Genomic DNA, 21,992 nt, shown 5'->3' on the forward strand with positions numbered 1-21,992 from the left:
AAATGTACAGAGTAACTAGGAACAATTTTGCAATATCAAAAGCATATGAGTGGCCTGCTGCTTTGGGTGATGCTCAGCAGACCTTAGTGTTCTCCCAGCCTGGTCCAGGAGACTCTCTGCATGAGACCTGGACAGCTAGCAACTTCCATCTTCAAAATCAGCCTTTCTGGTGCCCGAAGACCATGGCCACTCTGACTGGTGCCGGTGTGGTCTGCACTCGGGGTGAGCGTGGTCCGTGCGGCATTTCCTGTTCTCACCCCTGCGCCGCTGCAGCTCGGGCCTTGCCTGACGCAGCCCGACCATGGCTTCAGCTGTGGAGGAGCTACAGAAAGATCTAGAAGAGTTGAAGATGCTGCTGGAAAAAGCCACTAGAAAAAGAGTACGTGATGCCCTGACAGTTGAAAAATCCAAGATTGAGACAGAAATCAAGACCAAGAGGCAGCAGAAATCACAGAGGAAAGCAGAGCTTCTGGAAAGTGAAAAGCCTGCTGCTGTGGTTGCTTCTATTACGACAGAGAGACAGTGAAAATCAGCAATTATGGATGGGATCAGTCAGATAAGTTTGTGAAAATCTACATGACCTTAACTGGAGTTCATCAAGTCCCCGCTGAGAATGTGCAGGTGCATTTCACAGAGAGGTCATTTGATCTTTTGGTAAAGAATCTAAATGGGAAGAGTTACTCCATGATTACAAACAATCTCTTGTAACCCATCTCTGTGGAAGGCAGTTAAAAAAAGATCAAGACAGATACAGTTCTTATCTTATGCAGGAAGAAAGTGGAAAACACACCGTAGGTCTACCTGACTCAGGTTGAAAAAGAATGCAAAGAGAAAGAAAAGCCCTCCTACGACACTGAAACAGATCCTAGTGAGGGATTAATGAATGTTCTAAAGAAAATTTATGAAGATGGAGGTGATGATGTGAAGCGAACCATTAATAAAGCCTGGGTGGAATCAAGAGAGAAACAAGCCAAAGGAGATACAGAATTCTGAGACTTTAAAGTCTTTTTGGGAGCTGTGATGTGGATATATTGATGTTTCCAATAAGGAAATGTTGGTGAGCTGCACACATAAATTTGACATATAACTAACTACTTACACAGTCTAAGTAAAGGCAATGAATTCTCCATTTCCTACTGGACGATTCATTTAAATAAAATATGCTTATTAAACACTCCCTCCAAAGATGGTTTCCTTAGTAACTGGGTCATTTTATTCAAGAAAAGGGTAATGTTGTATTCTAGTGTGAAATGTGAAGAAGCAATGTAAAGAAGCCTAATGGAAATGCCACATTGTGTGTATTATTGTTCAGCTAAGAGGTAGAAACAAAAGTTATTGCTTGCCTTTCAGTTCCTGACATCAGCTCCCACCAATGTAAGAATAAAAATAAAACGTGAATTTTTGCATTAAAAAAAAAAATCAGCCTATCTGGCCAGCCCTAGAGGGTCAAGTCAGCCATTAGGAACCGGAACTTTCCAACGCGGTCCATTTCCTGCTGATTCAGAAGAGGGGCATAAGCAAGGACAACCTGCAGTTGATTAAGCACCCTGTGATCTGTATTTTTCCTTCCGGTTTGATTCCCTCCCTGTTGCCCTTTTAATGAAACACTTTGTTGAGCAAGAGCTCCATCTATGGGAGAAATCAGTTGTATTGATTGTACCCTTAACATCACCAAGATTATAATTTATTTACACTAGACCAGTGATTTTCAAGTGGGGGTGATTTTGCCCCCCAGGGGACTTTTTTGGCAATGACTGGAGACATTTTTTGTTGTCATAACTGGGGCTGCAACTGGCATCTAGTGGTTAGAGGGCAAGGATACTGCTAAACATTCTGCAATGCACAGGATACCCACCCCCCATAACAAAACATTTCCCGCCCTAATAACAAGGTGGAGAAATTCTGCCTGAGAACAAGAGAATTTGTGAAATTTATGCTTACAGATGGGTTCCCCAGGCAAAATATAATTTTTGATTGAAATCTTTTCATATTCCCTACCACTACTTTAAGCTTCTCATTTCCCCACCTTTTGTTATTGCCCATGGATTTGTCAAACTCTTTCACCCTAAGGTGTTAATGGCTTGGTTCATTAATCTGCATCTGGGCTATTTGAGAAAGGGAACTAGAGGGAGAGGACAATACTCAAGGCAAAGAAATGAATCTGTAACAGTAGAGTTTTAGGGACTGCTCCCTAAATGGGATCAATACTTTGGGTTCAACCTATCCTTGTGGCTGATTAAGTAAATAAAACTCTATCCCCTTGTGTTCAAACCACTGTAGTTGACATTATAGTTGTAAAAGTCCTCATGGTATGAATACAATGCTGAGAAAGAGTTCAGTTTTCTTGGATTCTCCACTCAACACGTGCTGTTCAGCAGGTCACTGTTCAGTTTACTAAGTGGAGTTTTGAAGAACTAAATACTAAAGGTCAGCTTCTGAGAGATTTTCCTTTTGTCCACAGAGAAGCACATGTACCCCTAGAGTTTATGATAGAGCAGATTTTTATAAAAATATAGCCTTGGGCCAGACTTTTCTGTCCTCTGAGGACCCCTCATTGCAGACTATGAATAAAACATTGAAGCCTCATGCTTCAGGACTGTCATAACCTCAAGTGCTTTGAGAGACCAACCCCTGCCCCACAGAGAGGAATCTTTGTACCACCTGTAGAACCTACCTATCCTATTCCAGGGAACCCTAATCTAGCCATGCTACCTGCAAGAAAAGCAAGGATAAGCTCATGAGCCTAAAAACATGAGCCATCTCTCTTCATCTACATGGGTTTTTCTCTCTCCTTCCCCTCTCTAATGACTCAGCATTAAATTCATCTCATCAACCAATGAGCACCTACAGTGGACAGCATGGGAATGCAGAGATAAATGAGAGCGTCCCATTCAATGAGATGTCCAAGCAAGGGTGTTGTTCCTGCATTCCCTGACTCCAGAACACTTTTCCATTTTGGCATCTGGCCCTGGATGTTGCTGTTCAAGGAAAAACAGGCATCCTTGAAAGTTACCTGTCCATCTATTTGGTTATTAGCAACAACAGACTAAGCATTAAACCCTGGAAGTCACTAAGATCTTGCCCAGGTTTTCTACACAATATCTAGATTTCTACACTATGACTGTACTAAGCAAAGAATATAGTGAGAAGTATTAGCGCATCCTAAAAGTTTATATTAAATGAGTAATGATTTAATAACTTTCTTCTTCAAGTGCCATCAGTAAGAAATTGTACAGTTTTATGGGATGCAATTTATTGGTAATGAAGATTGCCACGGTGCAGCCAGTTTGCCTCATAATTTGTGGGAAAGAAACAAGATTAAACAGAAATTTGAAGGGAAAAAATGAGTTGAGAAAAATTGGCAACAGGGCTCATGAAGTATTAATTGTAATTGAGAAAAGAGCATCCCTGCTGAATTTAGGGCACTTTTATATATCAATACTATGTGCACTTATAAAACAAATGTTCCCCAAACTATCTGATGTCTGATCATTGCTTTTAGTTAAATGGATCTGATGAGTAGTGAATATTAAAATGATATTCTCAGTAATTGTAAGAATATAAGGTAGAGAAAATAATAATGCCACATCTAGCCAACATCAACTGTGAAAGGTGCTGGGTTGTTCTCTTCCCAAGTAGGACTTGGTGAGATGGCTGGAGGAGTGTGGGATGATGGGGGAAATGAACATAAGTGATATGTAAATAAAGTAAAATATTGCAACATTTTATCTTCTTAGTTCCAAGAACAAAAACTTTCCAGAATATTGGACACTCATTCTAGGATCTAAATATAGTGAACAAAGAAGAAGAAAACAGCTGGCCAGGACTCCATCTACTCCTAACAGATCAGTATACAGCAGTTCAAAAATCTAGGATTATAGGGTTTGCGAAAGATGAAAAGTCTGAGTTATATACTCAGATTTGTGTGTAATGATATTATTTGCTAGTCAAAATGCTGCTGAATTTTGGTTTGCTAGTTCACTTCTTTTTGCGGTACAGAAAAAATGTGTTTTAAAAAATATTAATATTATATCTACATTGGGCTTATATTACTAAGAATATGTAATTGCTTTTGTTACCAATAAATCAAGGTTAATAGTTAGGCAGTTTGGGGCAATTGCTTAGATTTCTCATGTTCCATTTGAAAAGGGAGGTTATTAAATCATCACCCTTTGTTACAAATTTATAAAGCACTACAGTTTCAGTGACGTACCCTGCATACTTCAAACCCAGAAGACCAGATTTTCTACTCAGCCTCTTTCAAGAGCAGCATGGATGGATCAAGGTTCTAAGAAACTACGGGCTTTACAATCATTTCTGCAGACCTCTGAGGTTAGAAGAAGGCAAGGATCATCTGACCACCCTTACAAGGTCAAGTCAGTCATGAGGAGCCAGAGTCTCCAGGGCTGACCATTTTCTGCAGGTCCAAACTCCATGCTGTGTCTTAATTATGTTAACTCTAATGTATCCAACAAGAGTCTGTCTAACTGAAGATCTGAAGACTTCCTAAAGTTGTTCATTCTATTTGGGGACAGATTGAGCTATTAAAAGCACTGTTTTTTTTACATTGATCTCAAATGTTTACATTCTAGTAATTTTCATAGGCAATATTGATCCTAGACTACCCCCAAGGCCAAATTTAAAAATTGTGTGCATGTGTGTGCATGTGTCTGTGTGTGTGTGCTTGAGTCTTGTGTGTGTGCATGTGTGTCTGTGCGTGTGTGTGTGTGTCGTGTGTGTGCATGTGCGCATGTGTGTGCGTGTGTCTCTGTGTGTGTGTCTGCGTGCGTGTGTCTTGTGTGTGTGTGTGTCTGTGTGTGTGTCTTGTGTGTATGTGTCTTGCGTGTGCGTGTGTGTGCGTGTGTGCATGTGCGTGTGTGTGTGTGTGTGATAACACTTGCTGCTCTGGAGACAACCCTTGCAGTATCTTTGGACAATAGGCAAGTGTCATAGTCCATGTCCCCACTCCTTACCTTGAGACTTTTCTCAGTGGGCTAAGTGACAGCATTTCTTTATATAACTTAGAACCAAATCTCCTCTGTAGCTTAGGATCAACTTTGATAACACGTTTGTTCCTGTGTTCTCAACATAACTTGTCTTTGTACATAGGCATTTAAAGTTTGACATCCGTAATAGCAGCAATAGCCCTGCAGGCTTCTGATCTAGTAAAGCAGAGATGTTACTTCTTCTTTCATTCATTTTCTAAAAAACATCTTTATTGGAGTATAATTGCTTTACAGTGGTGTATTAGTTTCTGCTTTATAACAAAATGAATCAGTTATACATATACATATGTCTCCATATCTCTTACCTCTTGTGTCTCCCTCCCTCCCACCCTCCCTATGCCACCCCTCTAGGTGGTCACAAAGCACCAAGCTGATATCCCTGTGCTATGTGGCTGCTTCCCACTAGCTATCTACCTTACGTTTGGTAGTGTATATATGTCCATGCCTCTCTCTCGCTTTGTCTCAGCTCACCCTTCCCCCTCCCCATATCCTCAAGTCCATTCTCTAGTAGGTCTGAGTCCTTATTCCCATCTGACCCCTAGGTTCTTCATGACTGCTTTCTTTTTTTTTTTTTAGATTACATATATATGGGTTAGCATACGGTATTTGTTTTACTCTTTCTGACTTAACTTCACTCTGTATGACAGTCTCTAGGTCCATCCACCTCATTACAAATAACTCAATTTCGATTCTTTTTATGGCTGAGTAATATTCCATTGTATATATGTGCCACATCTTCTTTATCCATTAATCTGTTGATGGACACTTAGGTTGCTTCCATCTCCTGGCTATTGTAAATAGAGTTGCAATGAACATTTTGGTACATGACTCTTTTTGAATTATGGTTTTCTCAGGGTATATGCCCAGTAGTGGGATTGCTGGGTCATATGGTAGTTCTATTTTTAGTTTTTTAAGCAACCTCCATACTGTTCTCCATAGTGGCTGTATCAATTTACATTCCCACAAGCAGTGCAAGAAGGTTCCCTTTTCTCCACACCCTCTCCAGCATTTATTGTTTGTAGATTTTTTGATGACCAGTGTGAGATGCTATCTCATTGTAGTTTTGATTTGCAGTTCTCTAATGATTAATGATGTTGAGCATTCTTTCACATGTTTGTTGGCAATCTGTATATCTTCTTTGGAGAAATGTCTATTTAGGTCTTCTGCCCATTTTTGGATCGGGTTGTTTGTTTTTTTGATTTTGAGCTGCATGAGCTGCTTATAAATTTTGGAGATTAATCCTTTGTCAGTTGCTTCATTTGCAACTATTTTCTCCCAATCTGAGGGTTGTCTTTTGGTCTTGTTTATTGTTTCCTTTGCTGTGCAAAAGCTTTTAAGTTTCATTAGGTCCCATTTGTTTATTTTTGCTTTTATTTCCATTTCTCTAGGAGGTGGGTCAAAAAGGATCCTGCTGTGATTCATGTCATAGAGTGTTCTGCCTATGTTTTCCTCTAAGAGTTTGATAGTGTCTGGCCTTACATTTAGCTCTTGAATCCATTTTGAGCTTATTTTTGTGTGTGGTGTTAGGAGTGTTCTAACTTCATTCTTTTACATGTAGCTGTCCAGTTTTCCCAGCACCACTTATTGAAGAGGCTGTCTTTTCTCCATTGTATATTCTTGCCTCCTGTATCAAAGATAAGGTGACCATATGTGCATGGGTTTCTGTCTGGGCTTTCTATCCTGTTCCATTGATCTATATTTCTGTTCTTGTGACAGTACCATACTGTTTTGATTACTGTAGCTTTGTAGTATAGACTGAGGTCAGGGAGCCTGATTTCACCAGCTCCATTTTTCTTTCTCAAGATTGCTTTGGCTATTTGAGGTCTTTCGTGTTTCCATACAAATTGTGAAATTTTTTGTTCTAGTTCTGTGAAAAATGCCAGTGGTAGTTTGATAGGTATTGCATTGAATCTGTAGATTGCTTTGGGTAGTATAGTCAATTTCACAATGTTGATTCTCCCAAACTCATCTTCGAGGCCACCATCACCCTGATACCAAAACCAGACAAAATGTCACAGAGAAAGAAAACTACAGGCCAATATCACTGATGAACATAGATGCAAAAATCCTCAACAAAATACTAGCAAAAAGAATCCAATAGCACATTAAAAGGATCATACACTGTGATCAAGTGGGGTTTATCCCAGGAATGCAAGGATTCTTCAATATACGCAAATCAATCAATGTGATACACCATATTAAAAACTTGAAGGAGAAAAACCATATGATCATCTCAATACATGCAGAGAAAGCTTTCGACAAAATTCAACACCCATTTATGATAAAAACCCTGCAGAAAGTAGGCATACAGGGAACTTTCCTCAACATAATAAAGGCCATATATGACAAAACCCACAGCCAACCTCATCCTCAATGGTGAAAAACTGAAAGCATTTCCACTAAGATCAGGAGCAAGACAAGGATGTCCACTCTTACCACTCTTATTCAACATAGTTTTGGAAGTTTTAGCCACAGCAATCAGAGAAGAAAAAGAAATAAAAGGAATCCAAATTGGAAAAGAAGAAGTAAAGCTGTCACTGTTTGCAGATGACATGATACTATTCATAGAGAATCCTAAAGATGCTACCAGAAAACTACTAGAGCTAATCAATGAATTTGGTAAAGTAGCAGGATACAAAGTTAATGCACAGAAATCTCTTGCATTCCTATACACTAATGATGAAAAATCTGAAAGTGAAATTAAGAAAACACTCCCATTTACCATTGCAGCAAAAAGAGTAAAATATCTAGGAATAAAACTACCTAAGGAGATAAAAGGCCTGTATACAGAAAACTATAAGACACTGATGAAAGAGACTAAAGATGATACAAATAGATGGAGAGGTATACCATGTTCTTGAATTGGAAGAATCAACGTTGTGAAAATGACCATTCATATATATATATATATTTTTTTCTTTTTTTGCAGTACGCGGACCTCTCACTGTTGTGGTCTCTCCCATTGTGGAGCACAGGCTCCGGACACACAGGCTCAGCAGCCATGGCTCACGGGCCCAGACGCTCTGCAGCATGTGGGATCCTCCCGGACCGGGCACAAACCCGTGTCCCCTGCATCGGCAGGTGGACTCTCAATCACTGCACCACCAGGGAAGCTCGACCATTCATATTTTTAATTCAACAAAATTTTACTGGGCAGCTGCTGGGTACTGGACACTATGCTGAGTGTAGGAGCTACAACAATGAACTACAAGTTACAGCCTCTGTGACAGTGAGACAGCTTTAGATGAATACACACCAATAGACATAAATTACTACTTTATATAAGTGAAATGAAGACAAAGACTTTAGGTGCTTTAAACAAGAATAACAAGATTAGATTAGATTTTGAAGTCAAGAACATTTTCTCTAAAGAAGGGACATTGAATCTGAGACCAGAAAAGTGAATGAGATCATTGTTGTCATTGTGTCGTAATGTGTCATCATTAATAGATCCTACAGCCAAATTAATTTTGAAAGCAGCTATATCAACATGTGGACTCATTTTTGACCTTATATTCTCATGTTAAACATTTACTCATTCTTCAAAACATATTTATTGAGCACCTATTACCTTACAATAAATAAATACAAAGATACACAGGTACATATTTTAAACATACATGCTAAGCCCACATAAAACTCCCTCTGCAGGGGTGGGTATATATGCTAATGTAATTCCTGCTCTCGACGTCTCAAAAAATTCTTTAGATAAGCAGGGCAATAGAAGATAAATTATCCCCTTAATAAGCCTTTCCAGGAATCTTGCCCAGGAAGAAAGTCAATCTCACTGGCTGCTAGTTGTCAAAATCTACCTTACTCATCTTGTTGCAAATTACATTAACATTTTCTCTCTTTTTAATCTTCTCACATTCATCATTGGTTTATTTCACTTTTAATCTTGGACCTCTAGAGCACAAGGCAACTTCTCTGTAAATTAGGATGTTTCTACTTCCAGACGAAAGAACTGCAAAATGGACACCCTGTGGTAGACCAGGTAGAAAAGAGGAACCCCTTCTTCTGGGTTGTCACAGTCCCACTGCAGGAATGATGGCCTGCCCATTAGCAGAGAGTTGGTTATGTTTCACCCCTTGCTAGACACCCTCCTTCTGCTACCCTTGTGCTCTGCCCCCACCCTAAGGAGCACCATTCCTTTTCGTCACAATACCTCAAAGATAGCAAAGATCACAGAAAACAATTTAGCATTTTTATTTGTAAGCTCTTTCTGTATAGCAGTCTGAAACACTGGCTTTGTCTTAAGTTTAATTTTTGCCCCTTGGAACAGGTCATCTGACCTTTTCAAATCTGACCTCTATTGTATGTATAGTGATGATATTAATGAATACATACTCCAAAAGAACTTCTGTAAAGATTACATGAGATAATTCATATCAAGCACTTAGCACAATGCCTAGAACTTTGTAAGAATCCAATAAATCATAGCTATTATTACTTCTGGTCCCTGGAAGGAAACCGTCTAAGCCAAGAGAACAGAACAGCCAAAGTTTCATTTTCACTTACTCATACATCTTATATTTCAATCCCACCTACCAGTGAGGGTTCTCCATGTTTAAAATACAAGTAAACTGAAAAGAAAATAGCCATTGAGAGTTGTGACTTATATTATGCCACCCAGCAATATAATACCATTATACCAAGAATGCTCAAACTATAAATCCATCCCTTCTATGATTATTCTCTTCTAAAGACGATTAAGAAAGCCACGGTTACTTAGCCCATTTAGGCTGGTATAACAAAAATATCATAGACAGGGTGGCTTATAAACAACAGAAATCTATTCCTCACAGTTCTGGAGGCTGGGAAGTCCAAGATCAAGATACCAGCAGATCTGATGTCTGGTGAGAACCCACTTCCAGGTTCATAGAAGCCATCTTTCTCTGTGTCCTCACATGACAGAAGGGGCAAGGGAGCTCTCTGGAGCCTCTTTTATAACGGCATTAATCCCATTCATGAGGGCTCTGCCTTCATGACCTAATCATCTCCCAAAGGCTCCACCTCCAAATACCATCATATCGAGGATTAGATTTCAACATAGGAATTTGGGTGGGGGACACATTCTATAGACACAGTCTATAGCAAGTGTTTTAGTCTTATTGGCACAATTCTTAATTTGTGGGAATATAACCTTGCTTGCTCTGCATTTCCTTCTGTTTGGGGACTGTATACTCAGAATTTGAGTTTTAGGAGATGCTCAACCCTCTAGAGCACTTTCCCATCCAATTCTCATAACAAGAATTTATCCATTTCCTTAAATCTAGATCCCACACTTGCCAGCCTTTTCTTCCCAAACGTTCAAAAAATTTCCCAAGCAGTATAGGCATGTTCTTCAATGATTCCTCTGACTTCTTCCTCTGCAATTAAATCCTCTTTGTTCATCAGAGTTGGGGCCTTAGGAGCAATTCTCCTATTTGCTTCTCATCTCTTTGGAAAAGTCAAAGATTTTTGTAAGGAAAGTTGCTCAAGAATGTATCAGACATTCTACTTTCAGCCCAATGATATGCCAGCAGATGGTCCTGGGATTGAATTCTCAGAAAGAATCCTCCTCTGGCCCCAGGTGAGTGACCTGTGTCTATGAAACATCTTCCATTCCCTCCATCTAGTCAAGATACCTATGGTTTGCTCAAACAATAATAATTGTATTACTCTCTCCCTTTAGCCACCCCCATGCATTTTCTGACATGCTTCCATTTTTTGGTTTTATAGATTTCCAAGCAGGTTATATATATTCTTAATTGTCTTAGACATGATTGTTTTAGTAGAATTTGAACTAGGTTAGATATAAAAAAGAACCCAATTGGCTTTTGTAAACAAACCGCAGGAAGTGCAAGGATGCAGAGAATCATGGGTTCAAATGCCATCAGAACTCTCTTTGGGTTTTACCTCTCCCTCTTTCAGCAGTGCTGGGATTCTGTAGTAAATTCTGTGACATGCTGCTTCCAGGACTAAAATGCTTATCCCCTCAATTGCCCTTAACTGTCAGCCATCTTCAGGAATTACCTTGACGAAAGAGTGACCGAGCACAAGTTCATGCACACCTTTCAGGGCAACCCACATCCAATGACTAGTCTGTGAGGTAGTATAAAGGCTTGATCTCTTACCCTACCTCAGGATAACTTTGAAGATCAATCCTCCTTTCAGAGCTCTCCATGTGGCCAGCCAGGACCTTCACTGAGGGTACATTCAGCTCGACATTTCCCGCTGCTCGATTCTGCTTCCTTTCTTTTTTTTTCCACTATTGATCCCAAGAATACTCCCTGAAAAAGCTACAGCAAGCTAATCTCTGTCTCAGGATCTAAGTTTCAACAGCTTCCCATCTTTCCATCTTTGACGAAAGGGACTTCTATTTGCCAACTCTATTTTAACAAATCCTGAAAAGGACTCTCATTGACCTTTAATACTGTCTAATTGTACGGCCTGGACTGCCCTTGGTGCCCAGTGCTACCATATAGGACAATAAAGCTCTGGACCAGTCACTATGGCCTGGCGTCACACCCTGAGGTAGGTGTCCACCCTTACACCAATGTCTTTGTGCAGTGAGACAAAATGAGGTACCTCCCATTTGGATCTCAAGAGTTGGAGTAGAAAGAAATGATTTCCTAAAATAAGTGAAAAGAATAGACAGAAATTGCACTGGGAAGACCCATGGGACCCTGATACTCTTATTCCTCCCTTTGTGTATCTCTGTTTCTGTTGAATAGATAGTCCCTTCCATCACCTTATTCCAATCTTGAGTCCTAGCAGAGTGTAGGTGATCATGTCCCTGTATTCTCAAGTTCATGCTGTTTGTTACTAACAGCCATATGTTACCACTGAAACATGTGACTACACACTGATTTTGTTATTCTTCAAAAGGTATGGAAATTTCACCTTATTAAATTACCCTAGTAAAGCAATATGTATTTTTTTCTGTTCCTTTTGGAGATTTTCTCCAAAAGTTTGCCTTACCCCAGACTTACTACACAGACTCGTGTTGGTTCAGGCCCATGAATGTTTATTTGTAAATGTGGTTATATAACCATTGGTTATGATGTGTAGCCAGAATTAGGAAAGACTATCTTACTGCCTGCTGGTCCCAGATGGGTAATTATTATTGTAAATTCTGAACTATCCCCCAGTGTTTAACTGAATCATATCTTAAAACCTTTCCAAATAAATGTACGCAAGACCTAGGCACAATCCCTTAACTATCACCAGGGATATGACTGGGAAGACAGGCTTAAGTGTATTCTGGACATTGAAAGGACTCTGTCCACACAAAGGAGTCAGCTGGAAGCTGAAGGAAGTTTCAGGACTGAGCCAGGCATCATGTTCGCTGAACATTTAGACCTCGATGTGCTGACTGCTCCTTTCTAAAATCTAAAGGATCACCGAAGCCCACAGAGTTCAAGATTGTCCCTAAACTTAAATGCAAGGGAAATAAAATTTTAATCTTTGTGCATCATTTCACCCAATGGATATATTCTGCTAACTCATCCTAATTCTTTCGACCCATTGTTAATACCTGTTAAATTATTTAAAAGTTAAATTTATTTTAGCAGATCTCAAAAGTATAATAAGGGGGATGTATATCTTATGTTAGAAATTTGGGGATTTGCTTCTGAAATTACATTGAATGAGACTAGCCCTGAGGAAAACAACAGAAAGAAAAAAGAAAATGCCACCAAAAACTTTAAAGCCCCCAATCTGCTTCTGATAGGTCAACTTTTCCAATAATAATAAAAATATTAAACAGTTCACATTTATAGAGTTCTTATTATATGTTAAGTACCATATAAAGTATTTCCCATGTGTTATTGCATTTTTCCTTTAAAACAATTCTGTGAGGTGGGTAGATCCTTTACTTAGCTCCATTTTGCATTTGAGAAATTAAATAAGTTGCCTAAGCACCCCCGAACTCCCAGTTATTTAATGGCAGGGGCAGGAATTGAAGTTGACCCCCAAAACAGGAGCCCTTAGCCACTGAGTTGGACTTCCTTTTGCCTACCCACATGGTCATTTGCCAACTTTTCTAAAGGATTGCATACTTGAAGGGTTTTGTTCTGGGTTTGGAAGATTTTCAGATGTATTGATTAATAACTTGCTCATTAAAGTGGCCAAGATTTATTCTGCAGGCTGTGTGAAGCAGGTAAGAAGAGCAAGTTTCCTCGAATGGGTAGCTATTCACCAACTTTGTATAATATGTTCATGTTATGCTCATTGGACTATGACAATTAAAGTGAAATAAAGAACAATTTCTTGTCAGATTCTTTTTTCTTCTCTTGTTTATTGGTTTAATCCTTGAATTACAATAGATACTTAGATCAGTAATTTTAACGTTTTGAGGTTATGGATACCTTTGGGATGGGTGAAAGATATGAAATATTTTTCTAGAAAAATTCCTGTATTCACATGCTTACAAAACCTATCTAAATTTTGGAAGATTTAGAAAAGCCCTAAAAGAACCCATCTGTGGAGTCTTAAGAATTTAAGGAACCCATTTTAAGTACTTCTAATTTAATAAAATAAGCCCAAATTCCTCTCTTGTATCCAGGGAGGCAACTGAAATGAGAGGCCCAGAAAGCATCCTCTTCTCTCTCCACCTCCTTGGCTTCTCAGGATGAACCTCGGGAAGCACCAACCCCACCATCATAGCCACCACACTCAGGCATGCAGGCTGGGCCCTGAGCAAGGGTGGCTGGCCAAAGAGGCCAGTGGAGATTGAACACCAGTTTGTGGCTTGCTCGCTGACCACCAACCCTAGCACAGGACTGCATCCACCAGGAGTGAGTACCTTTTTCTAATTTGCACAAAGTTGTTTGTATATGGGCTGGCCAATGTACTACATGACCACCTACACCCTGGACTATGTGGCAACCAGAAATGCCCTGACTGTGGAGAAATTTCCCCCAGTCATAACATCAAAAAGCTCCTCACAAATATAACTGAATCACTTTGCTGTGCACCTGAAACTAACGCAACACTGTAAATCAGCTATATTTCAATAAAAATATTTTAACACACACTCACAAGTTAACTCAAAATGAATTAAAGACTTAAATGTAAAACCTGGTACCGTAAAACTCCTGGAAGAAAACACAGGAAAAAAATCTCCTTGACATTGGCCTTGGCAATGATTTTATGGATATGACACCTAAAGCACAAGGAACAAAAGCAGAAATAAACAAGTGGAACTACATCAATTAAAAAGCTTCTACACAGCAAGAGAAACAATCAACAAGATGAAATGGCAACCTACAGAATGGGAGAAAATATTTGCAAACCACATACCTTATAAGGGTTAATATCCAAAGTATATAAGGAACACATACAACTCAATAGCAAAACCCCACAAATAGTCTAATTAAAAATGAGTAAAGGACCTGAATAGACATTTTTCCAAAGAAGACATACAAATGGCCAACAGTTGTGTGAAAAAGTGTTCAACATCATTAATCATCAGGGAAATGCAAACTGCAATAAGCCATCACCTCACACCTGTTAGAATGGCTGCCATCAAAAAGACAAGAGAGAAGTCCTAGCGAGAAAAGAAAACCCTTGTATACTTTTGGTGGGAATGAAAATTGGTACAGCTACTATGGAAAACAGCATAGAGTTTCCTCAAAAATTTAAAAATAGAACTATTGTTCGATCCAGCAATTCTACATCTGAGTGTGCATCGGAAGGAAATAAAATCATTATTTCAAAGAGATAGCTGTACCTGTACCCGCCCCCCTCTCCAGCATGTTCATTATAGCACAATTCACAATAGTCAAGACATGGAAACAACCTTCAACAGATAAATGGATAAAGAAAAAATATATATGTATGTAACATACACACACACACACACACACACACACACACACACATAAAGAAATGTATATACCAGCCATAAAAAGTCAGCCATAAAAGAGAAGGGAATCTTGCCATTTGTGACAACATGGATGAATCTTGAGGACATTGTGTTAAGTGAAATGTCAGACAGAGAAAGATAAATACTGTATGATCTTACTGATATGTAGAGTCTAAAAATAAAACTGCACTTCTAGAAACAAAGAACAGGTTGATGATTGCCAAAGGAAGGGGTAGTGGGGTAGGGCAAATGGGTGAAGGTGGTCAAAAGATACAAACTTCCAGTTTAAGTTCTAGGGATATAATGTACAGCATAGTGGCTATTGTTATCAATACTGTACGGTGTATTTGAAAATTGCCAAGAGAGTAGATCTTAAATGTTCTCATCACAAGAAAAACTTGTAATTACATGAGGTGACGGATGTTAAGTAAATTTATTGTGGTGATCAGTTTCCAACATATACATATACCAAATCATTACATTGTACATCTTAAACTTATACAATATTACATGTCAATTATATCTCAGTTAAACTGGAAAAAATTTTAGATTAAAAATTTTAAGAGCCTCAGTTCAGCTGCTTACAGCTTCCTGCCTCCCAACCTGAAGCTTTAGGCCACTTGGCATCTGAAACCTAGCTCAGTCCCTAAAGCTAGTCTCCAATATGCCCTAGAGCAGCATCGAGATGGTCATGTAATATTTTTATTTATGACATTTTCATAGACACAATTTTCTGAGGTCATATTCTTTAGAATGTGTTTGCTTTGATCAGAAGCCTTTGGTCCTTTTTTCCCACCTGCTTATTCATCACAACTTATAACTATGCAATATTTTTGCAATGCAAACCACATTCCCTCCTAATGAGTCACACTGGATTCCATTTTCCAGCAGTGGAACCTGCATGGTGAAGATTTTCATAGCTATTATGGTTCTTAACAGACTTCATCAGCTGTGAGAGTGCCAAGGATCTGGATCTGAGTCTTTTATCCATGTCACAAATATTTCTGAAACACCTACTGCATATCAAGCATTGGAAAACCCATTGCAGGATAGAGGTAAGAAAACGTGATGCTGTCCATCATGGAAAGGCTATCATGTGGTCAATGTGATTAAACTGGATAGACAAGACCCAGGGGTTTCCCGGCAAGACCCTCTCAAGAAGACATAAGCCCTTGACCATATATCTGTTGGGACCTTAACTCCTCTGGTCTGACTTGTGTAATAATAGCTTCATATTAACATGAAAAGTAACTTGGATGGTTTAGAGAAATCTGCCTAAGGGCAAGAGAATAATCCAAACGGCCTCTGAGGTCTCTTTTAACCATAATGCTGTAAGGCATTGACAGACAAGTCAGTCCTCTGCAGTTTTATCATGCTCTTGGGGGAGGAAGTAGCTGAAGGAGACTTACTGTTATGAAATCTACTTCTTTACGTTATAGAATTAAGACGTGGACTATGCTGACAGCCTGCCAATTCAAGACCTCTGCTTCTGACCGAGTGAGGACCCTGCACTAAGCTTCAGGGAGGATGGGGCAGTAGCAGCACAGGGTTTCCCTAAAGCACCTTATTTTACACTCACATCTCACTCCATCTCTGCTTCTCCTGTGTCTGTCCCCTAACCTCTGACGTCTTGCAGGCTTCCACTGTCTTCTGTTCTTTTTGGTTTTTTGTTTGTTTACCTGTCCCTCCAGATTCTGACATTCTGTGTTTTCATTACCTTGCACATAGGTTTGTGATGAGGAAATGGCTTTTTCGAGTTGCTGCCTGCTTATTTTATAGTATGACAACCCTGCTGGACATTTAGATAAGGACCTGAGTTTAGGATCCCTGCCCCAAGTTCCCACTTTGCTTTTTCCCAGGACACTTTTAAAAATAACCACTTAGATTTGAGCTAGTGAAATGTTAGGGACCTCTGTCCCAGCCACCTTAAAAGTAGCAGGTGCTTGCTACCCTGCTGTCTATCTCCTTCTCCCTCCTGACCTGGGACAGAGGACTGCCTTTCCGCCAGCTCATTGCCCTGTTTCTGGGATCCATCAGTAATAAATCTTGTGACTTGACTTCTTTTGTGTGAGTGTACTGAAACTGTACGGTCAGTCAAAATGGCCCCAGGGTTTTCACTTCCCCAAAGTGGGAGATCAGATGCTGAGGGAGCTCCCTGCCGACCCCCTGTGGGTGGCTTGTGGCTCCTCACTCAGCAGGTCAACATCTGCATGTGCTTAATTTAATACACCAGCTACAGCCCCCAACACAGGGGTGTCTCTTTTTCTTGACTCAGGGTCCTTAGCACTGATTCCATGGATTTGCCTCTCCGACACACCTCGCCTCGTCCCCAAGGAGAGCACTAGTAGACAGTCCCCCTCATTCCCTGGATGTGTCATACCATCTCTGGCTCTTATGCTCAAATGTCTGGTAGCATATTCTGGTACAAGTGATGACCAGAACGACAAAAACACACTGCAATTGACTGTGACTGACCTATCCCTTTGCTGGGCGTGGCTGCAAATTCTACCCTGTTGGCTGTCTCCTTTGAAAGCATGATGGTTGTGAGTGCCTGTTACCATTTAATATATTCGCTCTGTGTGAAAATATCTTCAAGGTAAGAAAATCTTTGAGAGCTGTGAGAAAACCTAATGAACGAGCATCCCATTGTCTTTTGAATGAACTTTGGGCCTGGACCAGAGGCCCTTCTTAATGTTGAGTTAAGACGGCTCCGTGGAGACATTGTCAGTTCTGGCCTTGGAGGGAAGGGGAAGTTAGCACAGTGCAGCAGGCCTCCTGGCAGTTCTTTGTTGGGTGTTGATGCGTCCCCAAGGCCAGTTTCTATGCCAGTATTCTGTTATTTAGACAGTTGGTGAATTGTTCCAGAACAGGTCAAGCTATGCACACTTAGCATCATTTTTGACTGTTAGGGGCAGCCCAACAAAAGGAGCATTTGCTCTGGTCCAGGGACATAGTAAAACGGGAAGAGGAGATGGAGAGAAGCAGGGAAGCAGACCAACAACTGAAATAGCTCAGCGAATGACAGTACTGCAACGTTCCAAAAATATTCTATTGGGTTACACTTTGAATAATGACTATGTCTGGAAAAGAGAACCGTTAAGGACCATAAGCATTTATAGAAATGCTCCCATCCTGAAGAAAAGATGAATAGTTAGATTGGACTTCGGAGGATTATAGCAACAAATGCAGTCCATTTCCATTGCAATCTTTTATTTGGAATTGCATGTAACTCATTTGTGTTTTTCTTGGGATTTGGTACTGAGACATGTATATGCTGAGGTGCATTTTATGAGTGAAGAAAATAAGAGGATTTTCAATAGATATAAGAAAGGTTAATCCTTTTCAACTGAAAAGCTCCTGTGCTTGCCTACAGGGCTTAGTAAATTTGGGTCTCCCTGAAGTGAATATTTCTTTCCAATGAGTAAGTGTAACCACCTTTTATTTCAGGTAAAGAATGTGAAGGTAGAATTTGAGGGATGTTAATTTTTATAATAAGCTCACGAATGACTGACAGTTTAGAGGAAAATAAGACAGGAAATATGCAAAGTTAGTTCATACCCAATGGGAAGGGATAAGAAAAATTAGAAGAAGAAATAGAACAATAATGTCTTGGATATGCAGACTGCTTTAGCATTTACAAAATACTTTTCTCACTGGAATGTAGACTTCTTAAAAATAAGAAATTTGTCTTAATTAATCTTTGATTTCTCAGTCTTTAACTTAATGTCTGGCTGATAATAGGAATTCACTATGTATTAGCTTGATGAATATACTAAAGAACGGTTGAAAGAAGGAGTTCACTATTTTATTTAAGTTTTGCTACAATCCTATGAATTTGGGTTTATGTTCTTCATTTATATGTGAAGAACTCAATTCATATAGAGAGAAAATGACTTGTCCAAAATCACGTAAGTCAAAAGTAGAGCCAGAATTCTAGACCAAATTTTCTGTCCTTGGCTGGAGTTTTGTTTTTTTTTTAACAGAAACCTCTGAATATGTTATGTTGCATAGCAAAAGGGACTTTACAGTGTAATTAAGATTATGAACCTTAAAATAAGGATATTGTTCAAGATTATCTGGATGGGCTCAATCTAATCACATGGGTCCTTAAAAGCAGAGAGCTTCCTCCAGCTGGAGTGAGAGAAATGCAACAGAAGGGAAGTTGGAGAGATTTGAAGCATGAGAGGAGCTCAACCCACCATTGCTGGAGATGATCACATGGAAACCATGAGAAGCAATGCAGACAGCCCATAGGAGCAAAGACTGGCCCTCAGCTGACAGCCAACAAGGAAAGGTAGATTTCAGCCATACATTCACAAGGAACTGAATTTGACTAACAATTTGGATGTGGTTGGAAGTAAATTCATCCCTAGAACTTCCATCTAAGAGTCCAATCCTGCCGTAACCTTGAGTTAGGCCTTGTGAGAACCTAAGCAGAGGACTCAGTTGAGCCCACTGGACTTCTGACCTTCATAAACTATGAGATAATAAATGGAAGTTTTTTAAAGCCAACATCTTTGTTGTGATTTGGTATGACAGTGATAGAAAATATTACAGCTGATGAAAGTCATGTGGCCAAGCCCAAAGTCAAGGGTCAAAAAGGCCATTCTGCCTATCAGTTGGCTGTGGCCAATCTTAAATGTAATACTACAGGATAGTGAAAAATTAGAGCCAATATTTTAAACTTCTCCAATAGAACTGAGGTGGAAGATGAGCATCAGTTGTCTAGAGGAAGTTTAGTTAAAATAATTGGGAGGTGGGGAGGCTATTAGAAAAACCTTTCCCAAGGTACAACAGCCCAGAAAGAAGAGATATTTAAATAAGATGTTAAACCAGAGAAGTCATTGAGTGGTGTTTGGCAAAGGTAGTTTTGACCTGAAACTGGTGTGGAGTGGCCTTTACATTTTCTCAAGAAACAAGGGACTGTTTAGGGTGTGGTGGGGGATAGAAATTAATACTGTGAGATTAATATGCTGGGTGGGTGGGATCCTTAACAACCAAGGCTCCATCAGTTATTCACCTTTGTATATAGTTTGCCCCTTGAGATTTTCCCAGCAATTTATTAATGTATGTTTGTACTTTACTAGGTGGGTTCTAAATACTAATGCAGAAAACCAAGAAACTGGATGTAAGTGCATGGCCATGGTCCCCTGATTTAAAAAAGAGACTCTTCTCTTTCTCTTGGATGGTAGTGGCATAAGTTATTGTGATAGTGTCTCCCAAGGGCCCAGGGGCATGCAGAAAATGGGATTTTAAGGAGAGGACTATTTTTGACCTTTTCTTATTTCTGCTTTGCATCCATAATCCTGGCTGGTCGGGGCAGTGAGTCACCTAGCAACCAATGCAAAGGATACGGGTCCTGCATCTTCCAAGGAAATGGAGTTAATAATGCTTCTCTAGGGAAATCTCATTTGGAGACAACAGTTCACTATGGGTATGTGGCAGATATCCTACATACAACTCTGTGCTGGGCCACTTTTATTGGGTTTGCAAGACCTGGGGGAATTCAGAACAAAGCAACCTATCCCAAGATGTGTTCTCTTTATGTGTTGGGGAAATCTGTGTCCATTTCTACCTCTAGGAAAAATTATCTCCTGTATCTAAGAAAACATTTTCTCTAGTGTGGGGCAGCAATGGATAAGGGTTTCAGATTCTGAGTACATATGAATCCCAGCTCTCCTCCATCCTAACTATGTGACTTTGCATAAAGTCCTTCATCCCACTAAACCTGACATTATAAATCTGTAAACAAGGGCTATAAAAGTACCCACCTCACAGGCAGAGAGCCATTTTGAGGATCAAACTGTAGCTGTTGTTAACACGACTCAAGGTCAAACAGAATGTAATCTCCTGAATTGCAGGAGAAGAGGTTTAAGGTTGACATAAAAAGGAGCTTCCCAGAAGAAAGAGTTACAAATCTTACAGTGAAAATTTATGGAAACTCCTTCCATGAAGACGTTTGAAAATAATCCTGACTATAAAATTATGTGATGGATGTCTCTGGACCTTCAAGAGTTTATATAGTCAAGTGACTGTCATCACCTCAGAGTTACCACCCTGGGAATTTATACACTGATCCAAATGATATTGCTTTTGGGAAAACGCTGTTTTGTACTTCATCACTATAACAGCCTTCAGAGTGTGTAATGTACCCCCTTGACATCCCTTTATCAGGGACAGTTGTCATCTTTAGAGGGCTGATGTGACTTAGAAACAACCAAAAGTCATTCAGAGCCACTGAGGAGAGGTGGCTATACAGTGAAAGAGAATCTTATAGGGCTCAAATGCTGACATTGGCATACATGGACTCTAGATCATACGAATAGATTAGAAATGAAGATGACTACTTATGGCCTAACAGGTAATGCTTTAGTTATACATGCAGTGGAAATTGCCTTTTATTTCTTAGATGGCTGAAACACAATTTTTTACCATGGTCTTTGTCCTTTGTGATGAGTCTGAAACACTTCATCATAAAAATTCTTTTAAAAAGAGTAATTTCAGAATTAAAAAAAATAGAGAAATCTAACTTCCCCCAAAGTCACCTCTTCTCAGCTCTTCTCAGAGCCTCGCAATATGTTTTCCTAACTCCCTCATCATTTCATGATTTAGTCACAGGCAGTGACTAAAGAAGTCTCTTTTGAGTCTTCCAATTTCTAGCTCCCCATGTAAGTGGAACGAAGCAGGACTCTGTGGAGCCTTCATGGGACAGACCCACCCGCATGTCCTCTGCCTGCCTCTTGACTGTAGAAAAATTTTAGCCAGAGATTAAACTTAATCAGAGAAATGAAAGAAATGAAGAAACAGAGAAAAGCAGTCGAACAGGACAAAATAATAAAAATTTCGTCATTACGCAAAGTCAAGGACATTTAGTTCCTCCTCAAGGGCTATAGATCATATTCTGAGCCACATCCTTTGAGCTGTTTTGTAGATACTGAAACCCCCACCAGGTGGAAGAAGGTAACTACATAATTACCAGACTGTAGGCATGGCATAAGTTGCTCCAACTTGCACAACTCCAAGAACTGGCCTCAAGGAAGTGGGAACAAACTGACCCTGGAACTGAAGATTAACTGTACTTAAAACAATCAAGATGATGCTGATCAGACCACTGAATGACTAATTTCAAGATGATT

General features: G+C 39.6%; 1 pseudogene; it reads left to right on the forward strand.

Annotated features, from left to right (window-relative positions):
* Positions 1–295: 295 nt before the first annotated feature.
* LOC115853147 (calcyclin-binding protein pseudogene) lies at positions 296–993 on the forward strand (annotated as a pseudogene).
* Positions 994–21,992: the final 20,999 nt, after the last annotated feature.

The sequence above is a fragment of the Globicephala melas genome, chromosome 3, assembly GCF_963455315.2.
Source record: "Globicephala melas chromosome 3, mGloMel1.2, whole genome shotgun sequence".
Taxonomy (NCBI): Eukaryota; Metazoa; Chordata; class Mammalia; order Artiodactyla; family Delphinidae; genus Globicephala; species Globicephala melas.